The 24,949-nt window shown below is 40.8% G+C and overlaps 1 long non-coding RNA gene across 1 annotated transcript in view; it reads right to left on the reverse strand.

Moving 5' to 3' along the window:
* Positions 1-24,949, reverse strand: part of LOC117250175 (uncharacterized) — a 108,103-nt gene that overhangs the window by 11,484 nt on the left and 71,670 nt on the right. Inside the window, exons 2-3 of the long non-coding RNA XR_004501067.2 lie at positions 14,762-14,864; positions 1,846-1,914 (exon numbers count right to left, since the gene is read on the reverse strand). This is a non-coding gene — a long non-coding RNA (uncharacterized LOC117250175). The remainder of the gene's footprint in view (positions 1-1,845; positions 1,915-14,761; positions 14,865-24,949) is intronic.

The following is a 24,949-nucleotide window of genomic DNA, read 5'->3' on the forward strand; positions in this document are numbered from 1 at the left end:
ATTTTGAGACATCATCATCAATCATTCCCAAAATGAAGAAGACAAATACACGAAGAGAACAGTTCCAAGTGTGCGTGGCATGGTGGCGTGGTCTGTCAGTTCCCGGTTTGGAAGGCGCCAGAGCTGGGTTTGGTTCTCACCATTGTGAGGGCACTGTGTCCAGAGCTCCACTGCGGAGGTGGAAAAGGGAGTTGAGACGTGTGTCTCCTCCCGGTGTTTCAGGGAAATGAAATGCAGGGGTTATGGCACAGAAAACCAGGATTTTGATAAAATATAAGTATTTATTGATGTGTTGTTCAGTGACAACTGCATAAATACATGAAACTAACTCATTCAAGTTTGATCCAGAGTATACTATACTGACAATTTTTTATGACATTGTTTCACAGTACCTTATGATGGCTTCTCATTCGGAATGAAATAAATCTGAATGAAATCATTCGGAATTAAAGTCTTTCCAGGTAGTTTACATGGGAAATATTCATTCCGAATGAGGGTTTACATGGGAGATCAGTTCAATCACCTTTATTCAGGTCTGTGCAAGGTTTGGGGCAGGGAAGGTTTCTGATTGGATAGGGGGCGGGGCGGATGTTACGTGTTTACGTTTACCGGAAGAAAACACTGTAGTCCTCGCTCCGGATAACAAGATGCTTGACAACGCCGTTCTTAGTGCCTTTTTTGGGCTTGTTTTGCTTATATTGTTGAAGCAGCAGTACGACAACAACCTTGTTCTGCTAATGCTTCATCTGTTGAGGAGGAGAAGGGAGGTAGAAGGTCGAAGAAGGGAGGTAGAAGACTGTACTGTGGCAAATGGAAACCGGTGAGTGCAACAAGTCCGACTGCTCTATCTCAGCCCGTTGCTATGCAGCCTGTTGCTATGCGCGCTATATACGTCATCGCGCCAGAAGGGCAAGGAAACGAGCATGCGCAGAAAGACCGGAATGAACTTAAAGAGGAATGAGTGTATACATGCACACAAAATTCTTTCATTCGGAATGACGAACGGAATAAACCACCCCCTTTAATTGGATTTAATTTTCAGTCGGAATGACCGTTTTTCAATCGGAATGACCGTTTACATGACCACTTTTAATCGGAATGGCCTTCCATTCCGATTAAAAGTGGAATTAAACTGTGCATGTAAACGTACTGAATGACATGGTATTTTTCTGACCTTTCTATGGATTAATCTTTTCACATTATTTATGACATACAATGCTGTTTTTGGTGACATTTTAGAAGGCAAACTCAGGGTTTCTGTACATCCATAAAAAGTCTTTTAATTCATTAGTCAGAAAATAAGGTAACTGATATTATATTATCACAAATCAGTCATTCAGAAGCCCTAAACATGTAAAGACATGGGAAGTAGGATTTTATGAATTGTTTTTTGTAATATTAAATTGTAAAATCTTAAAGTATCTCTTATATCAACACCAGGGTCAGCAGCAACAGATCTCCAAACACTATTTGAATGTATGCCTACAATCAGTTTGGGCAAAATTGGCCCTAACCCTAGGTATCTGGTGATAGTTCATGTTTTTTCCCTTCTTCTCAAGTTTGGTTTTTGTAAAACTGGTCTTAAGTTTCATTCTGAGTGTCAAAAAAAAAAAAGCCTGAAAAAGTCTTGAATCTAACTCGCCTCGAGCTGCAGGAACCTTGGTACAATACCATGACATATGACACTATGACCTTTTTAAATTACTTTTTCATATCATTCTACCATTACTGTTACTACCACAAATACTACAACAACAACTACTATTCCAAATACTAGAACCACTGATATAGAAACAGAAGGGAGGCTGTGTGCTAAGTTAGAAATCAAATAAATTGATTAATTACCAAATTTTTAGTTCCATGCGATCCATTGTCTCTTCCAGGCTCTTCAAGTCCCTGAGGGCATTCATCAGTCTGGACAGAAAACAGAAACATATTTACCAACACTTTGAAGACATTTAAGGTGTCTCCTGCTCCAATAACAGACATAGCCTGTAGACACTCACTTCTCAAAGTTATGATGACCGAGTGCAACTTTAAGGAACCAGCATGTGATTGAGGGCTGCACAGGAGAAGGGCACATATCAAACAAAAGATCCTTTACGTCTCACTTCCACATTAAACTGCCGAGATGTCCATCAAAATCGCTAACTGTAGCTAACAGCACTGGCACTGATGACACAAAGTAATACCTGCGACACTCACAAGGTGCCACAAGTCGCTATACAATCAGCTTTCTACAAGTTGTCATTCCTAACCTGACAGATGCTTGTCAGCAGAGCGCAGTTTGACGCAGTAGCTGAGAAATGTATTCAATGTAAGCTACTAAAGAGTAAAGTATTGACGTGGACTGGTAATGACTAAAATATAATGCTATGTCTAAGAAACGCTGTGCTAAAACAGATGATTGAAAACAATGACTGATGATATATTAGCGCACAGCAGCACTGATCAGCATCCTGCTCTGACCTTTGATACTCTCAGCTGAGCTCTTCACATCAAACCTTTGTTTCCCATCATCCTTCCATCTGCTACAGGCGGGTCAAGCAGTGATGATGCAGCGGCTGCATTTTATTTGGACCTCCCTCTCCCTCATCAAAGCCCCCCAAACACACAAATTAAATGTATGTGCTGGTGTGTCAGTGTGTGTGTGTGACACACACTGACACACCAGCACATACATTTAATTTAATTAGAGAATGTGCAGTCTCCCTCTCTGCCAGTATTGTCAAAGTGCTCGCAAGCAGCCAACACTATCACTGATTGCTTCTAGATAGGAGGAAATATGATTAGACCACGTGTTTGAGTTCCCCTGTTTACGTGTGTGTGTGTGTGTGTGTGTGTGTGTGTGTGTGTGTGTGTCGGAGGTGGGAGGAAATGAAGAAATCTGATTGTGGTTTTGTTGGTGGTGAGAGCAGAGGTAGGCTGAAGGGTTAAAAAGGATGAGGGGATGATTGGATATGAGGATACAAGAGAATGAGAGAAGACGGAGGGGGGAGGAAGGAGCTGATACATCAATTTCATAGATTGTGTCAATTCTGCCACACAATTGGTCAATTCTAAAATATGGCTGTAACAGATTGGGGAATTCCCTTTTTTCCCTCCAAGAGTACAAAGCTGCAGCCTGGACGTGGTTAGCCTAGCTTAGCATCAAGACTGGGTGAAGCCAGCTAGCCTAAAAGAGGTTGGTATCAGTGTCCATAACTTAACCAGTGATGTGGAGGAAAGGGTAGATGTGGAGGAGAGAAGATGCCTAATCTCTCATTATGAGTTTGATTTTCTGATGGACAGGAGGTAAACATGAAAGCTTTGATACTCTGTGTAACAAGACTAGTGTTATTAAAGGGAGAAGGGCAGCCAGAGAGGAGGGGGAGGAAGGATGGAGGGAAACATGGTGAGACGGAGGAAAGAATGAAGGATTGACCTTTGCAGGATGAGGTAAAGAGACACGGGAGAACCCCACTGAGGAGCTGTGAAAAGAAAAAGGAAAGGAGAGAGGACGGAGAGAGGGAAGGACTGCGATGGAGTGACCCCGGCGAAAACAGATTAGTGGACCATGAAGAGGATTACCAGCAATGATAGTCCCTCTGAGGGAGCAGCCAGTCCCAGCCAATGCAAACACACACACACACACACACACACAATAACAATGACCACATTATAATAATGCAAACATATACACATAACACACACGGACCTCAGCACAGTGAGACCTCTTTGTCCATGTCTAAGCTCTATTTTACTTTGAAAATGATTTAATAACAATGTTAGTCGTGTCTGCTTGGCTGGGAGCATTTACAAGTCTCTCACTCTCACTCTCTCTCTCTCTCTCTCTCTCTCTCTCTCTCTCTCTCTCACACTCACACATACACACACACACACACACACACACACACACAGAGGTGTCAGCCCAGCACGTTGAACCTCTCGAGTTGACAGTCAGCTGTTTTCTCTGCTGTTGTGCAACACTGGCAGAATTGTAGTTGTGTGTGTGTCATTGGTGTGAGTGGCCAAGACCAGCTAATCCCACTCCACCCCCAGCACCACCAGCAGCACCATCATGTCTGATTTTAACTGACACATCTGAAAATGATTGTGTAGGGCAGAAAGTTCTGTGAGCTGAACATGACAACACAGTCAGAAAGACTTTTTTTGAAGAACAACATCCACCTGTTGTCCTGACATTTTAAAAGACAGGTTCACAGTCATCAACTTGTAAATCACAGTGTACCACTACAGCCCTACTTAGGAGATACCAGCTTGATTTGTCTGTGGCCTGGTCCACACATGGACCAGTATTTTGAAAACTGGGTTTTCATTCTCAAAAAATCCTGTCCACACACACTGTTATAGAAAAATCTCTGTCAAAGTGAAACCACAAAAACACAACTACAGTGTTGTCAAGAGCATACCAAACCAACAGGAGACAACATAACTGCAATCCTGAAGCAGAGGCAGATGTTGGCCAATCAGAAGCCTGAAAATAAGCTACCATACTGTTCCTCAGTATTGTCGAAGAGTAACTGATCACTGATGTGTAAACATGTAAAAAGTCCTGTTAGTAAGGTTAGAACCAGCACTATTTTTGTTACGTCAGCCACTGCATGAAACATCACCACTTTTGTAATGCCTCATAACGACACACACTGACGTCTAAAGCCACAAACACATTTTCACTGTCTCCATGTCAACAGTGAAAATGGCTTTTCTATTAGGAGTCATTTAATGTCCAGGATAAACAGGAGTGATTACAGCAACAAGAACTGTCATAGAACAATGTTCGTATCATCAGACAGTTGTTTTGAGACAGACTTGAACATTTTTAACCTATTTTAAGTGCCCATAAAGTAAAGTTGTGAGAAAAATGCCACTATATAAACAACTACAATTACTGCAGCTACAAAAACACAACACAACGTTATAGCACAGACATGGAGAAACAATACTACTGAACTATTTCATACCTATATGATAATATACCTAAACTGGAACCAGTTATCTGAACTCAACCTAAAGCTGACTGTAGTGTCTGAGTCTCTACAATGAAACTGGCAAGTTAAATGTCATGACTAATAGTACAGTGGCCAGAACTAGGAAAACACGAAGGTAACACTGTGTAATGAGCACATACAAGCACACAGGTACAAGAGAAATGCTGACAGAATCAAAATTTAGGCACCAAAATGCAGCGACAGAAGAAATACTCAGATCTTTTAAGTCACAGCAGTGATACCGCCACATGAAAAATCCTAGTTAAGTAAAAGTACAGACGTATTAAAGCAAATGTACAAATGCTCCTCTAAAATGTGGTTCAGTAGAGGAATAAAGGCCACAAAATAAATGTTCTCAAGTACCTGAGTAAATATACTTGGCTACATTGACTTACACTGATCTGAAACCCTTATTTTCTGCTGTACGACTTGAGTTATTTGAATGTATATCATGTCGATCAGTGACAAACAATAGTTCGCTCGATTTTGAATTCAACATCACAAAATGTTGAAAAGGTCAAAGGGGTTGATGACAAGCTTTGCACACACAAATCAATATCCAGATCAAATGATAAAAGATACTAAACCTTTCCTTCTCTCTGACATTTCTCTCCATCCTGCTGAGGGAAAGTTTTGATATGAGGGCCCCCCTCAGAGGAGGATGGGGGTCCTCTCTCTGCTCCACTCATCTTAAATGAGGGCTTTTTCCTCCATCTTCTCTGCTGTTGGTGGGGGGTGTCGGGCTCGGGGGAAGAATGAGGACTTCCTGGGGAGGGCCTTTAAGTGCAGGGCTGAGGAGTGTCTCGCCCTCTCTCTTCCTGCCTCACACTTCTCCTCCGTGTCCCTCGCTCCTCCTAAATGGGGTCAAGCTAGCAGCCGGGACCTGCTGCTTTCAAAGACCCCAAAGAGCAGCTCTCCTCCTCCTGCCCTTTCCTCCCATCCCTAAACAACCTTTTCTTCTTCCTTTCGTTCCAGTCCTGTCCCTCACGTCACCTTCCTCTCCTCTTCTTATCATGCTTCCTCTCTATCACACAGCTGCACCGTTCTCGTCTTCATACCTTTCCTTTTTTATATTTCTACAGCTGTAATATTTGGCTTTTCCTGCTCTTCACTGCACGATTCATGCTTGAGCAAGACTTTAGGCCACAACAATCCTAAAAACAGTCGCACAATCCTAGAGGGACCAAACCTTGACGTTCAAAAGTTAATTTTTTCCAATAAATGTTTATCAAGACTTCTGGACATGTGTTTTCCAACCTGTGGGTCTGGTTCCCTTAGGGTTCTAATGATTAATCGGAGAGGTCACAAGACGACAAACATGATAGGAAACATTTCTGCTATGCAAAACTGTCTTTACTTTTTTCCGACTTTTCTCAAATGCGGCAGTTTTACCTCTTAAAATGAAGCAATCCGACAACTCTAATTCACTGCTCATAGCTCACAGATGTGCAACCCAACAGGAGGGGGTCACAAGTAGGCAGGGCTTGGCTGAAGCAAGAACCAAGTCTAGACGTCTTTTGACCTGCTACCTAGAAAGAGTAAAAACTTTTTGGTCACATCAGGGCCATGAGACGTCTTGACCAACATTTAGATCAACACGAGATTTAAAAAAGACACCACTCGTGATGTTAAACCCATTCATGCACTCATGTCAATCCAATCAGGTGGAGAGCTTTTGAAAGGCAAAACATCAACTAAACCTGACCAGTGTTTTTCTAATTCCACCTCCAACTAACAGATCAAGAAACTGCAGTCAGCCATCAAACAGCCGGACACCCCAGAACATTTCTGTAGCTGCAGAGTTGTACAGCAGCTCTGTGCGGGACCCTGCTGCTACAAGTGGATGCAATTATGTTATTATTATTATTATTATTATTATTATTATTATTATTATTATTATTTTTCCACCAATGTTCAAATGACGTGAAAGCCTTCTTTTAATTTCTGTGCACATGTAGTGAAAGTTATTGTTCTGGTTCTGGTCAAAAGATAAGTCATCCACTTTTTTGTATTATTTTCAGTGAGATTACATTTATCAGCTTAATCTTAAATTTGAATTGAACCTAAAACCCAGAAGTAGAGCAACCTTCATGAGCCAATGAACCTCAACCACCAAATGCACACCTTCATGCCTCAATAGGCCCTCCCCCCTTTGGTAAGTAACAACATACCTTCCCTCCTGTCACCAGGCATCCATCTATCCATGGCAGAAAGCAGGAGATATATCCATCGGTTAGTCCATCCAGGATGTCATTTACACACACTCTATTCCTCCCGTGGAGTACAGCAGGAGAAAGATATGGAAGCCAAGTGTACAGTCTCCAAGTGATGTTCCCCTTACTCCTCACAGGTTCTCACTGTCTCAGCCTAGCAGCATCACATCTTCAGTTAAATTCCCACAGAGCTAATGTGTCCATCAACAGCGGAAACTGAAACCCTACCTGATGACTTGCTGCAACACAAACTGAACTCTGTCCCTACCCTCAGCAGCCATGTCTTTTCCAGCGTCCTTCCACCTGGGCCTGTTTGCGTCCCTTCCTGCCCTCCTCAAGCTCTGCTCTCCCTGTCCACTTCTCAGTCTTTCCCTCCATGGCGTTCCTCCCATCCCTGACTCTTTCTAGCACCACCGCCGACAGCCAGCGTGGCTCTCCGCTCCCCTCCGACCCATACTGGGTTTTATTTAATTTGTCCGTATAATAGACGTGAATGAACCCCGGGGTTTAGGGCTACACAGGCAGAGAAAGCGACAGACGAGGGAGGGGCAGGCCGCTCAGCAATGTGTGTCAAAAGAGAAACAATAAGTGCCATTATTTTTGATTGGCTTCCCCTTTTTGAAAATTACTTCCAAAGTGTGATGTCCCATTGTGGGAGCAGAATAATGCTGAACAATGCAGGAGGGGGCAGGGGGGGTAGTCTTATATATCCAGGCTGATATTCAAGGGGGCTTTGGCCAATGCTGGCTGGCCTGCACTGGATAACCCTGCAGCGCAGCGACTGGGCCCTGGGTTAGGCTCATAATGGGAGGCATTGGGAGGCCTTTAGTTCCCATTGTGGCGGCTGTGTCAACAAAGAGGCCGCTGGGAGTTGCCTGGCATGTGGGATGGAGAAAAGGCCCTTTATCCCTTTCTTTTTAGAGACTGAAAGAGAGAGACGTTATCACAGCAGCTCGATGCATCATCTCTCTCTCTCTCGTGTCCCTGTTTACCCTGTTACACTTTGATAGATCGTCTGAAGAGAAGAGAACGTACCAAAAACTGGTTTCAGTGCTATATGCTAACACTTAGCTTACCTTGTGAGTAATGACTGATAACAGTGAGCACATACGCTTCTGTCTGCACACAAATTGATGACTGCATATGCATTACCATGGTGCACATTTGACTGTGGGGATTGGGTTTTATTACAACTGAGCTCTTATTTTCACAGTCGTAACCAGAAATACTAACACAGTACTCACCATGTTAACATCAATCCCAGTGTACAGACCAACTTCCTGCTCCAACTTTGACCTGTTGCTCTCAGCTTAAAACTGCTGGTTGAAGGGGCAAAAGAACATTTTCAATGCAAAAAACCCCCAACATCATATTGTTAGCTTATCACTTAGGTGGGAAAAGAGAATATGTAGGAAGTAGGAAAGCAGACAATGGTGGACAAACCCTCAGCTGCTATAAGCAACTCAAATCGAGCCGGCCCGCTGTAAACTCCCCACTGGATCAGCAAACTTTCTGTTGCTGCAGTGACACAAATTAGATCCAGCCTGCTGGAGATACTGAGGCAGCCGCCACAAATAAATCAATGTATGGGAAACACAGCAGGCTTGATGAGCAGGGACAGCTTATTGTAGCAGTTTAAGTTTACTTTATAAAGAAAAGTATGTTTTTCATTCATTCTATAGTCAATATAACACATTTTAGTAAGCAAGAAAGTTTTCTACACTTTTACACAAACCCCCACAAAGACTAACTGACATGAGATGTGCATCATTTTTTAAAATGTCTCATGATATAGAGTCTCTAAAAGTGCATCATTTACCTTTTCCTAGTGGCCTGGTGTTAAAAAAGTAAACAAAAATAAATTGCAAATAATCTTAATATTGAGTCATGGTACTTGTACAGTTGTAGTACTGAAAAATCACAGTAATAATAAGCATATCAATCCAGTCCTACTAGTCAACATCGGACAGGTTGTGATGGCAGAATTCATCACCTTAATCTGGGTCTGTTCTCATGTTGACCCTCTGTTTTAAATGTTAAAGTCTTACTAAAACAAAGTCAGCATTTAAAGTCCTTAACTACACATCTTACTTTTTACAGACAGAACTATTTGTGATTCTGAATATGTTTAATTTCAGTTTTTCATGGAATTCCACTATGTGATTCATTATGTGATTAATGGGATCGAGCGTGAAAGTGAGCCAAGGCGAGCACTGTGACGCAGTAGAAAGGAGTCATGAAGTCAGTGAACTGAGTCATTAATACCAGGTAATATCGATCTAAAGTATGCTAATATAAGCTAACATTAGCCACTATAAGGTATTGGCATTTCATTGCTTATGCTTTTGACTTTTCATTTATAAAAGAAAGGCACATTATTTCACATTGGGATCTTGCATTTCGTTGTTTGGGTGCATATTTGTGTGTGTGAATGAGTGTATCTACAAACAACAACGACTGGACTTATCAGCCTAATGCCATTTCCACACTGGATGCAGAAGCCTTGATTCTCTGCACCAGTCAGCAAGCGATTCTGCTCCCCTGCTTTCTAATCACACGTAAAGCTCTGTCTCCATTTGCTTGTGTGTGTGCGTGTGTTTGTGTGTGACTGCTCGTCTCTCTTGCTCTCTGTTTTGACACGGCTGACATAAGTGGAAGCACTAGTTGTGTATTTCTTGATATATCATGTTTAGATCACTTGTATAATATCTAATATCCCTTATATTGTTCAGAGTAGATTATCAGTGTTTTTTGTTTTTTTTTTATTTGCCAGATTCGCTTGCAGCTCATGGGAAATGTAGACCAGACACTGAAGCTATATGTCAAAAATAGACAGTGGACTGAAATTAGACGTTGGACTTTAATTACTCACCGAAAATGTCAGTTGTAAATGTTGTAATTTGCAGGTTTAAAAAAAATCCAAAAAATCCATAAAGGTACATAAGTTGATTTCTAATTAGTTAAACTGACAACTGTTGCTGCTGAAATACAGAACAAGTGTGTGCAAGCTGCAGCTCAAATTTCTCTCCCATGCGTCCATGTTTTAGAGCAACACACACACACACGACACACACATACATGAGCAGTGGGTCAGCTTGTCAATACCACTGTCGGCTCATTCATTCATCCAACTCCACCTGGGAAAGAGATGGACATGTGTGTTTACTCTAGATTCTATTCCCCCAGGCAAACACACACACACACACGCACACACACACACACACACACACACACACACCACTATTATGCTTGTCTCCTGGCTGCGATGAGGCAACCTTGAGAAAGCAGGCGAAGCTGAACAAATAGTGGCATCCAAACACACACGTGCACATGTGTATGTAAATACACACACGCAGAACACCAGCACCTAAACAAACAGGCCCAGCGACGGTAGCAGCACACGCCAAGCAGCCCTCATTACCAGCCAGCACAATAAGCTATGGTCTCACACACACACATAGACAGAAGAGCTACATGGTCAATACCCAGCGAGTCTTTCATTACACAATAAATTGGAGGGACAGGCCAGCGAGCCAACACACACTCTCCTCCAGCACACTTTAATGTTAGATTCATCTTAATATAGCTTCATGTGTTGTGGTAAAAATTCATATCTGTAAATAGGTTTTTATTTCCAACATCGCACAGGCTCACTGCAGATAGAACTGTGCTAAATTTACCCAGAGAAAAGAGAGGCGAGAGCGGTAAATGATCGAATGGGAGGCTGGTGGACAGCTCTGGATGCTGTTTGTTTACTACCACCACAACGGCATCAGCAGTTTCCTATTGGTGCCTATTGTTGGGCTGACACAGATAAAGCACCACAGAGAAAGAGAGAGACATCAACTGGTCAGCATGGAAGGCGACAGAAAGAGGGAGACGCCTGGCAGAGTGACTGCATGTGTCAGGGGAAAATACACTATAAATATCTCCATTTATACGGCATGTTATATCAAAGGAGTTTAATTTCTTTACTTTTTATTTACACATGAATTGCTGAACGCTTAAACAGGATATCAGCTGGTAAAATAGCATTAAAATATAATTTTCCTGTGATGATTCTACATCGATTTCTGAGGGTTAAGTGTCTCAGAGTTAAATTTAGTGAGGCATGTGGGCTGGCAGCAAGTCTATCTCCACAAACTAATTTTTAACAGTAAATTTAAAGTAATCTGGATCATGTTTTTGAAGTTATATTTAGGCAAGTCAAAGCACTTTGAAAGGCCGAGTGTGTAATGTTGTTTTCCGCATACATTCATTTATTTCTCCGTTAAATGCTTTGTCCTGCTACTTTCCCTCTCCGCTACAATTTCCTCTCAGCGGTCATTAAAGGACCTTATTATCTTGTGTACACACTTCACATGTATGCACATGTACGTGCACACTCCCAGCTAATGACAAGCCCTCCGGCTGACCCGCTGACCCTCATCAGAGCAACAAAGAGACAGACAGCAGCAGCGAGACAATAAGATGGAGAGGTGTTGCTTAGGGTGACGAGATAAAAGCAGTGACATGACAGCGGTGGAGGGATCGAGCGCATGACAGGAGGACGGCGGGAGGTGTTCGGTGGGGGGGAAATACTAAGGAGACAGTTTGGAAATTAAAGATGCTGCATTAAAAATATCTAGTATTTAAAAAGTTTGTGGTGACAGAGAGTGAGAAATCCTAACTTTTTTATTCCTAGCGTGGGTCACATGTTCATGGCAATCCATTCAATATCTGTTGAGATATTTTAGTTTGGAGGTTGCTCTGGAAAATACATCCAAAAATCATTCAGCTGTCCCTGCAGCCGTCCTGACATCATGTGATTTTTAGTTTTCATACATCATTCATCCCTCCACACACCACACACCGTCCTCCACGTGCATGTCAGGTAGGTATTTAGGTTGACTGGGTGAAGACTGCGGAGCGTCACTGCTCAGTCAGTGGAACTGGACAGATGATCAGGATAAGAGCAGGAAGCAGCCGTGTCAGTCATTCTGTCTGAAGAACATACATTATCATCTCATCATTGTGCTGTCAGCACTCTATTCCTTCTGGGCCACACACACACACACAAAACACACAGACTCCCACATACACTACATATATCGCTCTATGTAGTAGCACTTACTGTCACTCTGCACTGATAAGATTCACGTTTTCAGTCCGGCAGACAACATAAGCGTATTTTTAGGAACATAAAATCACACTACAGCATCTGAAATGAACCATGCATCCACCAAACACATTACTGTACATTCTCGTCCTATTTGACGGTGTAGTACTTCCTCTTGACTCTGAGATAATTGAACCAACGCTCAGGAGACGGACCTCACTTCAAACACTTCTATAAATCCACTGCACTGCCAGTCCCCATCACCACCCTCATTACTCTCCCTCTGTCACAGTGATACTCAACGTATGGCCCACCAACCATTTTATAATTCACAATAAAAAATAAATTGGTTTGCACTAAGAACTTTTTGTGGACTTTGACTGCAAACAAGGCATCAAAATAAAGCATATTTATCAGGGCTAAGTGCCAGGAGAGGATCCCCTGGACCCTCCAACAGACGTCCAGGTTAAACCTTGAGTGTCCTAGAATCCTAAAAACTCGTTGTCTCTCATAGGGTCCCTTGGGGTCTGCTGAAGTTATGGTAGATCTTACCTTAAGCCTAGCCCACATCTGCCAGTCACAACTCATATGTTTCATATCCAATGAAATATTTTATCCAAATATTATCTGATGGTGTGGGCAGTGCTTGTGAACTGCTGTTTTTAATTAAGCAGTGACACCAAAACCTCAGGCTGTAGATACAGGGTCCCCCGAGCAAGAATAAACTTAGTAAAAAAAATCATTCATTTCATCCACCATCAACATCATCAACAACTCACAATGAAATCTTTTAATGTCCTCACTGTATTTATTCTGTATTGATGTCCTATGTTTAAACTGTGTTTTAACTTGTGTTTTTATTCTATGTGCATCTGTGAGCATGTCAAAGACATATTTCCATTGCTTCTTGCAAGGGACAGTAAAGGTTTTCTGATTCTGAAGGTATTTTATAACAGGTTAGAATGGACACATTTTGTATCATGATTTTTTTTTTCTTTTACAATTTTGTACCATTAAAACATACTTATTTTTAAAATACTTTATTTATTCAAAATTTAGTAAGAATGCTTCCACTTCCATTTTTATGAGTAGCTATAGAGTGATTTACAGATTTACAAATACCTAAGATTCTAGGTATCAACCTGTAACGTGAAAACATAAAATGCCTCTTTCAATTGACAACAATATAAGAAGCTAAATTTAAGTGTCAGCTGTCACATTTGGATTTAAAGATGATCAAGTATTTGCCCCTTAAATGTAAGGACTTGACACTGTTCTGTGTCATATATGAGAGTTAATTGAATATCTTTAATTTTGGACATTTTACGGCCTAAACTATAAATTGACGGAGGACAATAATAAGCAGATTGTTCAATGATAGTAATAAAAATGTTGTTAGTTTCAGCCCGAGCTGACTTAATCAATGAGCACAATAAACATGAGATGGTTTAAAGGTAATCCTGCATATGTTAGATTCATGATAACATAAAGTGACACTGTAATGATGGAACAAGAACAGGATTGTGGCTCATTGGTGTGTTTTTAATAGTTCTTGGACAAAAATAGAGCTCTGTGGCATGGAGGAACAAGAAGAGGTTTTGAGGGGATTTTTTTTTAGGGCAAATTGTTTTTTAAAATATTACCAGCCTCGTCCTTCAAAGCTTGCTTGTCTGTGAGTGTGTTCACAAAGTACTTGGGTTAAACTCACTTTAGCAGAAGTCCTGTATTGTTCATCAGACAAAACTAAATCCAGCTTTATCCAGATACTGCTAAGAGAAGTCCTCATTCAAAGGGCCTCTGATAATTAGTTGCCGATTTAAGGTGCAGATGGAGGTGTTGACACTTCACCTCATCCATGCTGCGCACACGCGTTCAGCTGCAGGGTTTGATTGGAAACTTTTCTTCTTTGAGGGAGAAAAATATGCCTATTGTGGCAGAGCATACAGGCAGAGAGAGACAGAAACAATAACTCTGACCTTGGTATTAAACATTATAGATTTCCCTCCGCACAGAATCTGTAGCTCAAGTGTTTATCTCATTGAAAGCTTCTTACACACACTCATACACATGCTCAGACACACACACACTCGGTATCGGCCTTGGGAGGATTGAAAGAGATGAAAAAAAAAAAAAAACTTTTTGTAGCAGGAAGGTCCAAGCAACGAATGGCCACAGATGCAGTTGATCTAACTAAACTCGTACAAAAGCCCAAAGTCATATCTTAAAATGTAACAATTTGAATGTCAAAGTAAAATTACCACCAGGATTTTTGTTTGTACCAAACTTTGCACTTCAATGCGGGGGTCATGCAGTATGTATCCTTCTGCTACAAACAAAGGACGGCGTGATGTGTCCGAGTTTTATAGAGTCAATAAAAACATGCAGTCAATAAGAGAAACCTTCACAGCCTGCTTTAAGTTTATCAGATTGATCTAACACGTTGATTGAAGGCTGCTCACCTTTGGAAAGGATGGTCAGCATCAGGCACAGGTTGCGTCTTTTTCAAAGGTGTTGATCGTCTCTGTTGTCAACTTCAGCGTAAGTCGCCATGCCATGTCGAGCCTGGGAAACAGAGAAATAAAAGACGATTACTCACTCAGTGATTTCTGCAGGTAAATTCAATATGAACAACAAAGCAGTTCAGAGGAACACCTGATCTTTGTGGGCTTCAGTACGGATTCTTAGCAGCTAAAAAAGAAGTAGAAGAGAGGAAGAGGATGTATTTCTTTTTCTTTAGGCATTGTGAAAAAAAGAAAGTCTGATAAAGATGTTCTGCTGTGTGCAATTCACACACTTTACTCATCCAAAGTTTCACTGACAGAAAAAAGCTCTTTTTTCACACTCACAGTTAAAAATTCTTTATAGTTTATGTTTCATCTTAAACTTTAAAGATTTCTAATCTTAAAGGTCCAGTGTGTTGGATTCAGTGGCATCTAGAAGTGAGGTTTCAGACTACAACCAGCTGAAACGTCTCCTGTGTGCCAAGCACGTAGGAGACTTACAGTGGTCGACGTGAAAACATGAATGGCCCTATCTAGAGCCAGTGTTTGGTTTGTCCATTCTGGGCTACTGTAGAGATAACATGGCAAACTCTATGGAAGAGGAGCCACTCCGTATGTAGATATAAACATTTGTTATATAGTTATATAGTCGTTACATGTAATGAAAAAACAATGATTCTTATTTTGATGACAACATGATTATATAGTAATGAAAACATAGTTATGAATAAGGGCTGCACAATTTATCGAATTTTAATCACAATCACGATTTTGGTTTCCCACAATTAAATAAACGTGATCAGCTGTTATATTGAAATTTAAAATGTGTGCCCCACTCTGCTGCAAATCAAATCAAGCGCTCCCTAAACTGCAACCTAACGTTTTTCATAGACTGCAGTTACAGTCTATGAAAAACTTTCCGAAATGTTGCAACTGCAGACAGGCTAAACGAAAATCATCCATTCAACAACCGTCATCATCTGTTGTTTGGAAGTATTTCAGATTTAGGAGAGAACAAATCATATGCATAGAACTACTGGTAACTAACTTGTTAAACTCCCTGAAAAAAACACCACAATCTGCAGTGTGATGAATGCATGAAGGCCAACAAGAATCACTGAATCCCCATCCTTGTCCAGTGTCAACTCAAACATTCATAACAGAGCTGCTGTAGAGCAGTCACAGTACCGTGACTGCTGTAAAAAAAATAATACAGTGACAAGAGACGCAGCCGTAGGAGATGCACTAAATTCAGGTGAAGAAGAATCTGATTTTTAAGTCTGATTTTGATGCAATGATTTTCTTTTAATCAGCAGGAATGTAAGACAAGATGAAAGTGAGATCAGTGCTCTGTTGATTTAATTTTTGGCACAATTTTATTTATATTTTATTTCTAGAGGATGCCCTGTGAAAAAGGACCAGTTTAAATCCTGCACACTGATCCTTTGAGTGTCATCAGTTAATGTGTGCAGCCTTAACTCCAACGTATGTGCAGCATTGTCAGGTTCCACTGCTGACTGTAACAGCAATACTTAAAGATCACTAATGCAACACATATTAGACACTGATTTATTTTGGGGTGCACATTTTGCTGTTTGCTGTCACTATTTTTCATATTTTAAAAAGTGGTTGCCACTGATTGCATCCAAAGGCCACGCACTGGTTGCCAATTTCTCAAAATAGTTGCCAATGGCAACCTTGCAACCATTGTTGTCAGGCCCTGTTCACACAGTTGTATCAGATGGTTACAGAGCAGCTCTGCTGGAGCAGGTGGGGTTAAGGGCCTTGCTCAAGGGCACCTTAGTGATGGCACTGTGAGGACAGAACCACCAATATTCTGGTCACAAGCTAACTCTGTCAACTCTGTCAACCTATGATTGGTCAGGGAACTGGCTTTGAGCTGAGTCATTACACCAAGGTCAACTGTCTTTGTCACAAACATCAGTGTAATGTCTTGACAAAAAGCAGATAACCCACAAAGATACTGTAAATCCATTACACCTGAGTCCTCGGTAAAATACAAACTTGATCAAACATATTTGTGCTTAAAGAAACTTTAACAGACTTCTTCTCTTTCTCAGCGACCTTGGTGAGGTGCAGATGTACATAATGGGCGCCAGACACATGACGCCTCTCACCGCCTCACTTCTTTCTCACATACAGGCGCTCGCTCCTCTCATACTTCTAATTCGCACTACTTCTCTTTTCTACAACCAACACACACACACACACACACACACACACACACACACACACACAAAGGCTTCATTCATAACCTCCCTATCTGCTTCTTCTCCTTCTCCCCCGCTGTCTTGCTCCCCCCATCTCTACCTCCATCCTCTCGTCTCACCCAAGGTCTCTCAGAATAATAGCAAATGGCAGATTAGCATTCGCCTCCTCACGATGCGGTGTGACTCAGTACACACAGTGCACACGCGCGCAAACACACAGGCTGCTGCAAGGCCACTCGCCTAGACCTCACAGAGTTAATTAAGGTGAAGCAATAATTGCTGTGGAGCTGTCAAACACACTCTTGTCACCATATGTAGTATGTAACACACACACACACCTACGCAAACATTTTGCAGCATGCAACACACACACACTTTATCTCCTGAATGGATCACTTGAATGTACAGATGAATGTGTTGCATTTAGTCAGATTACAGATAAACTAAAATCACAAAAACCATAAGAGTTACATCAAAAGCATAATACTGAGCTAATTTGACTCACAGTTCATCCCTTATTCACACCTGATATTAAAATGTTATTAATCCAATCACACACTTTGCAGTCACATGAAAACATAATCATTAATTTCTATATAAAGCCTGTATATCATTTATGTACATCATGTAATTTTAGGTCTGACTGTTTATCAGTCAAAACAACCATCTCATCACCAAATCAGAGGTAAAAATCAATACCATACATGTGAGCCGCCCGCCAGGCTACATGCACACAAAACACTCAACACCCACCTACTGCAGACTAACAGCGGTCACTTAACCTGTCACTGCAAGTTTCTAAAGCTTCGAGTCCTTTCTATGTTTTATTAAAAATGTATCTTTGTCTGGTTGTTTGTGGACAGGATGTGTTATACTTATTCACTCTGCTTTGGTTTGACAGTCATTGTGCTGTTTAATTTGCTTCCTCCAGAGCCAGTTACATTCAAGAGGACCTAATATGCTCATTTTCAGGTTCTTATTTGTATTTTGGACATGTATACAGGCTTTAACATTCAAAAAACACTTTATTTTCCTCACATTGTCTGTGCTGGAACACCTGTATTCACCCTATGTCTGAAACTCTTCCTTTTAGCACCTGTCTCTTTAAGCCTCCCCTCCCAAAAAAGCCCAGTCTGCTCTGATTGGTCAGCGTTTCTGGGTTCTACTGTGAAAAATTACCAATAACAGCTTCGAAACTCAATGGGACATGTTTTTGATTTGATAAAACCGAGAAAGTAACAACATCAGCACCAAAGATGATATGTTTCTCTGATGTTAGCACGTAGCTACATGTAGCAGTGTGCTCACAGCTAGGGTATGACTGTAACAGAGTATGGCGGCACTTTCTACCGTAAACAAAGCACCATTGAAAGCTTCTCAACCAAAATCTTCATAACCAGACATGTTCCAACAGGAATATGATCCAAGATCTCAAAGAAATAAACATCGGCAACCAAGATTACAAGTTTCCCTGATGTTAGCATGTAGCTACATGTAGCAGTGTATGTAATGTTAACACACAAGGTCAGAAGTAACTGAAAATCATGTGGACCAAATTTCATTGCAAACTGACCAGCAGCTGTCAACATATTCTACTCCTGGGAAGTGTTTGATTGTCAGATTGGCTTTATCATCACACGATAAACAATGTTTGTCACACTGGACATCTATAGTAGGAACAAAAAAGAACTGATTCTATTGAGATGTTTTTAACAGATTCAAAGTAAGCGAATGTAAAAGTTTGTGAATCTAATGTAATTACAATTCAGACTGTTATCAACCTGCGTTTTGGTGGAGAGTTTTAGTGCCCTGTGATGGCCTGCACATCATTTCAATATCATTAGACACCTCCCACAGCTTGTTTGACCTCCTGTCTCATCCCCACCGCTCTCTACATCTCCTTTTAATGGCACACAGATCATTTCACTTATCAAAGAGAAAAGTAAATCAATACGATGTCAAAGCCTGTCTGACAGTCCCGGTGTGTGTGTGTGTGTGTGTGTGTGTGTGTTGGGTAACAGAAAGAACTGATGGTATTAGTCAACAACCGCACGCACACACACACACACACACACAAATACACACTCATATAAAATCTCAGAGTGCTGTGTGGGAGTGACTAAGAGGCCGAGAGATGAGATGGTTATCAGCTGCTGTAGGAAATTAAAGGGATGGTCCAGCGCTAATATGCAGATAAGCAGAATGGTGATAGAGGCACACACACAGACACACACACACACGCGCACAACTACCTCGACACAGGTACAGGGTGTAACTGTAGTGTGTGTATCAGTGTGTGACAGCGATGAGGTTGATTAATCGCTGTGACATAAATACCAAATCAGGCTAAAAAGTGTGTGTGAGTGAATGCATACAGCAAAGATTGAAGTTGTGATGATGATGACACAAACCACTTCTTCAGCAGTCAATCAGATCAGGTTTCAGACTCAATACATCATCTCCTGCACAAAAAATATCAAAATGCATTTTCTTTTTTAAAGTTTATAAGACAAAGAGTAGAGCCCCTCTTAATGTTAGCCAGCGTTAGCTTCTGGACATACCAGACAAGACAGTACCAGCAAACCACCCTGTGTTTGTTGGACTGATCATTAGTGTGTTTTATTGCTTGTGAATTCAACTTTTCATTTGTCACAGAATGTGATTCTTACGAATGTGTTTCAAAAGTTAAAAGTCAACTGTATCTGCGTTCTTTTCCGGGTTTTCTAAAATGGAAATGCCCACTGAGCTGTTAGCAAAAATCAGTGACGTAGATAAGAGTGGAGATGGAGTGGAGAGAAGGCATAATATCACTCTCTTCAAAGCCACCAGACTCCTTTGACAAAAGAGTAATTTTACCTTGCAGAACACAGGAGTTGCTGGTTTACCGCTGCCTTAATTGGTTAGCTAGTTTGTGTTATCGTGTGACTTTTGCGTCATTCCCCAGGTGTCATATATGGCAGCCTGGTCAGTGGCCTTCAGCTTCTGTTACTGACTCACAAAGTGAGACGCCCCGGGCTGGAATGTAATCCAGTCTGCAGGAATTATGTAATAAAAAGAAGGGCTGCAATTAAAGATTATTTTAATGTTCGATTATTTTCTTGATTAATTGATTAGTTGTTCATTCTAAAAATGTAAGAAAATGGTGAAAAATGTCGATCAATGTTTCCCAAAGCCAAGATGACGTCCTCAGATGTCTTGTTTTGTCCATAACCCAAAGAGATTTTTTTGTCTTTAAATAAAACACTCAAACTGACTGATTGATTATAAGACTAGTTAGTGATTAATTAATAGTTGACAACTAATCGATTTATCATTGCAGCTCTAGAAGAGTGAGCAAAAAATCTGATTAGGGAAGGAGGGAGTTGTTGTGGATGGGTCAAACACACACCGGACTTTCACAGAGGACGCTGCTGCTCAAGTGTGAAACCAAAAGTCATCTTTAGTTTTTTAACCACAAATCATAGTTACTGGTGTATGTCACATGAAATAATCGTCAAGTGAAATACTCATTAAGTAACTGTAAATTCGTGGTTATTTTAACCAAAACCATGATCATTTTTCTAAATGTAACCAAGAATTATTGTTGCCAAACATAACGTTTCCTGTGAAGACAGAAGTTCATGTTGACGGACGGAATATAGCTAATTTGGAAGATCGATGACACATAATTCACAAAGGAGGATTGGCTCAGTCACGAAGAGGCACATTAGTGGGTTAGAGGGTTTATACTTAACAATGTCATTGTGCAGATACCTCCATCAGGTCATGTGGGAAAACATGTTTCGAAGAGCTTGAGAAAATAAGGTTTTGATCCTAAAACATATATACTTAAACCAGAATCTGAATATTTGGATTCGAATAAACAAGGAGCACTACACTTCACTTCAGTGAGATAAATGACTCGATCTATAGTCAGTCTCCAAACTCATAAACTCTCCACAACACTGACCCTGAACGTACCTCTGTGTATTTTTTAGATACGTTTTCCAAAAACATTCTAGTGATTCTTTTCTTGATCTTTACTGCTGCGTGTGTATGTAGCCTAACACAAACAGAGAATACCATGTGCTCCATCATGTGCACCACTTCTCCTCGCTAAGCCTCACATTATACACACTCTGTGTGCAGCAGCAAAACACACAAGTGCTAACAAAAAGAAAGAATCTCAGCTGTGAGGTTTGGTGAACTGTTGGCAAAAATAAGTTCACTGCTAAATATTTTAGAGGCATCCAGCCACAAACAGCCAGCTAGAAAAAGTGGATTTTGTGTTTCCTGTTTATCTGAAAAGTAAAAAGTTAAACATTTTGCTTTTAAAACTACTTTGACCGTGTGTGCTTCCTTTTGTTTTTATTTTAATACAGTTTGACCTGATGACTCCTCATAATGAGCTTAATCAAGACAAACAATAAGACCTGCAGAAACAGTTACACATTTCTGTCAAGGTATTTGGAAAAACAACAATTGTCTAAAGCTCACCAGAGAGAAATGGTGCACACAGAAAATAAGTTTTCAGTGTTTTATTAGCTGCTCAGCAGCAAAGATTAATTAGTTTCCCTCCTGTTCACAGAGGATCTAAATACTTGAAATGCAGTAGTTCCCAGATTAGGAGTCAGCAGTGGCGATCCTGGATTTTGGGGGGCCCAGGTAATCAAGGCTCTGTCCTAACCAATAGTATCCAGCTCTCATAGGGTAGCTAGCTTAGGGGGTTTGGGAAGCAGCAGCAGTGCACTGTATAGTACCTTTATTGGAGGTTTAAGGGGCAGTACACATGCCGCGTCTTTCATGAACTGGACGTGAGAACTTTAGAACTTCTAGAGTAATCTCAACAGTCTTGCTGTATTAGCATGATGTTTGAACATTGGTACGAGACCCTTACTGACAGCAGAGAACAAGAAATGACAAAAGGTATGCAAACTGTACCGTACAAAGGCATTTCAAATGTCAAACATAAGGAAACATACTTGCAGACGCATACAAAGAAAGTGAAACCTCCACTTGACACAGCTTTTCTTTACCATGCAAGACTCCATATGTTTCTTTAAAACAACTCCAAAAAGCTGAAAAGCACAAAGCAACTTGAGGAACACATTTAGACAGGGAGAGACAAAGAGAGTGAGAGAACGCCAGTGAAAGTGATTCACAGGAGCGGCGATAAGGGGAGTTGAAAAGAAAGCGAGTCCGGGCCACGATGTTGTTATTACAGATTGATATACTCTTCAGGTCCCTTTTATTCAAACAGCTCACCTTTCAAAATCAGATGCTCAGAGCTCTTTTGATGACTACTTTGAGCTAAATGCGTGTTATTACAGGTATTACATGAAATTGCCCATGTTAGGTGAAGGGGATTATGGTGCTTTTGGGTCAATACTTCCTCTGAGCTGTTTGGCTGCTGGAGCTGAGGAGCGATTAGGCTTTTGTCTGTCAATCTGACTTCATAGAGGCGGTTATCACGCGCACACACGAGCAGATACACCTAACCACCACCTACTGTCACACACACTCGTGCAGAAACGTCAGTGATTATGGCCGTAGGTATATAAGGCCCATTCAGTGGGCTGAGAGGTGTCAGATGGAGAAATGATGACTGGATTGGCCGAAATGTCAAAAAGACGGCAGGTATTCACAAGTTTACCAGTATTACTATGGTAGGCTTTATTGTTCCAGACCTCTGAGAAAGGACTTTTTGAGAAAGTAATATATTGGCATTATTCACTCTTGTTTCTTTAACAATCAAATATTTTTGTGCACAGTGAAAATTTCACTCTGACAGGAAATACGGGAAGAAAAAGCACTTGAGATGTCAGTGGAGATCATCAGCCGACTCTGCTGTGGAATAAAGTTTTATGCATTTTTCAGCACAAAATTAAAACAATGTAGATGGCCCAAAGCACAAACTGTTTTTTGGCCAGTTTCTTGGACATACAAGCTTTTCCTTTTCCTAGCATTTCCTCCCTCTTACAAGATCACTTTGAGATATGCTCAAAACAGCACTTAAGGCCCTGCACTCCTCAGAGGTGATACATGCTTTTAACGAAGCCATTACCTCATTAACTTTGAGATTTTAGTATAATTATTGTAAAAGAAAGAAAAAGATCGCTGTTGAAGACAGGACAGGAGAGTTCAGTGTTGCATTTTGCATTTTATGTCCGTGGGTTGAATTGGCTGTAAAATCCACTTTATGGTTCAACATACATTGATGTAATGACCCTGCTGGTGTTTAATCTCAGAAGGAGCCAAATGTGATATAATTTGTTAGCAGAGGTTGGGCATTTTAACATGAGGGTCTATGGGGATTTACTTTGTTTTGGAGCCAGCCTCAAGTGGCCATTAGAGGAACTGCAGGCTTCATGTTTTTTAGCCGTGGAGATTGCCACTTGATAAAATTTACTAGAATGCAGGAAACTGTTTGATGTTCAAAATTCCCAGGACCATGATGTGTTCCCATACACATTCCCTGATCACTTTGGGAGAGTGTTCCTTTATTGGACGTTTAATCTGTGGATCATATCATATGTTATTACATGCAGGGAGCCACCAGCAAACACCAACAGGATGGTATACATAGTGAAAGGCTGGTGTTAAAATCCCTTTTCTTATTATTCACCTCTCCAGAAAGAAAAAAAAAAGTAGATTTAGAGTATTATCTGTTCCTTAGGTTTTTGTTATTTATGTTTAGATAATTTATTTCTACATCTCTGGGTGTCCCTTACCCGTCTATAGAAACAAATAAATTATTAATTAACAGTATCACTTACATAATACAGAGGCTATCTTTGTCTGCCATTCTCATTTGTTCACAATGATTTCTCACAAAGGCATCAGGATTTAATGTGATAATTAAGTATTGCACTTTTAAAATACAACCAAAGCTTTTTATTTTCCATTTTGGATTGATTCTATTAATGCACTTTTTGCACGTATCTCTTGTATTAATCCAGACGAGCTGGAGCACAGTGATGTTATTAGGGGGCCTAGTCAGGCGCACAGTAGGGGCTGAGCTGACTGAGTATGGTGATTTCCACTTTACTTTTGTGTGGTATAATGAAAAAAAACCCCTGAAAAACCCTGAGCCTAATGGGATTTGGTGATAAGAAATTACCAGCACCGGGTCCTTCTCTTTTGTCTCTAGCTGGGAGTTCAATGGCTGAGCCAATAAGAGAGCTCAGGGCCTCGGTTACCGTAGAGACGAGAGAACACAGGCCACGGCGTCGCCATGGTAAACAGGGGAGCTGTTTGTCAAAGTTCTTTTGACACACATGCGCGCACACACACAGACACACACGCACACTCTCCACATACACAAATGTAGCCTGTGTCTGACGCTGCTTTTTCCTCAGAAAACAATTACAATTCCCAATTACAAGTCAGAGACTAATGAAAGTAGATAAAGAGGGAGAAAACTGTACGCCATGACAGGAGGGAATTCCCCACAATGCTCCAGGGCAACAGGGAGGAAAACGATACACTGTGCAGAACACAGAAGATTCATGATTCATTCAAAGACATCAAGAAACAAGCTTTAACCAAACTCAGGTCACTTTTTGGCAATTTTTTGTTTGTTTTCTTTTGGGTGTTATATGAGCATTTTTAGGAAGAGTACATAAAAAGTGACAAACAGACGTGCATCAATACTGTATCCATATTTTGACAGAGACTGACTGGCAGTTTCATGATTTGGAAAATGTTCATAAAACGTCTATTAATTACATTTAACTAGAATTTATATTTTACACTTCATTTAGGAAAAATAACCCTGTTAAAATATCCCGGGCAGGAATTTCCTACAATGCTCCAGGCCAAAAGAGAGGCACATACATTCATTAGTCGAGACAGAGGAAGGCGCTTGTACCAAATCCTGTTAATTTTTTTTGCAATTTTTCATATGTGAAAAATAGCATTTTTAGGAAATGGAAAT

Source organism: Epinephelus lanceolatus, chromosome 24 (assembly GCF_041903045.1).
Source record: "Epinephelus lanceolatus isolate andai-2023 chromosome 24, ASM4190304v1, whole genome shotgun sequence".
Classification (NCBI taxonomy): Eukaryota; Metazoa; Chordata; class Actinopteri; order Perciformes; family Serranidae; genus Epinephelus; species Epinephelus lanceolatus.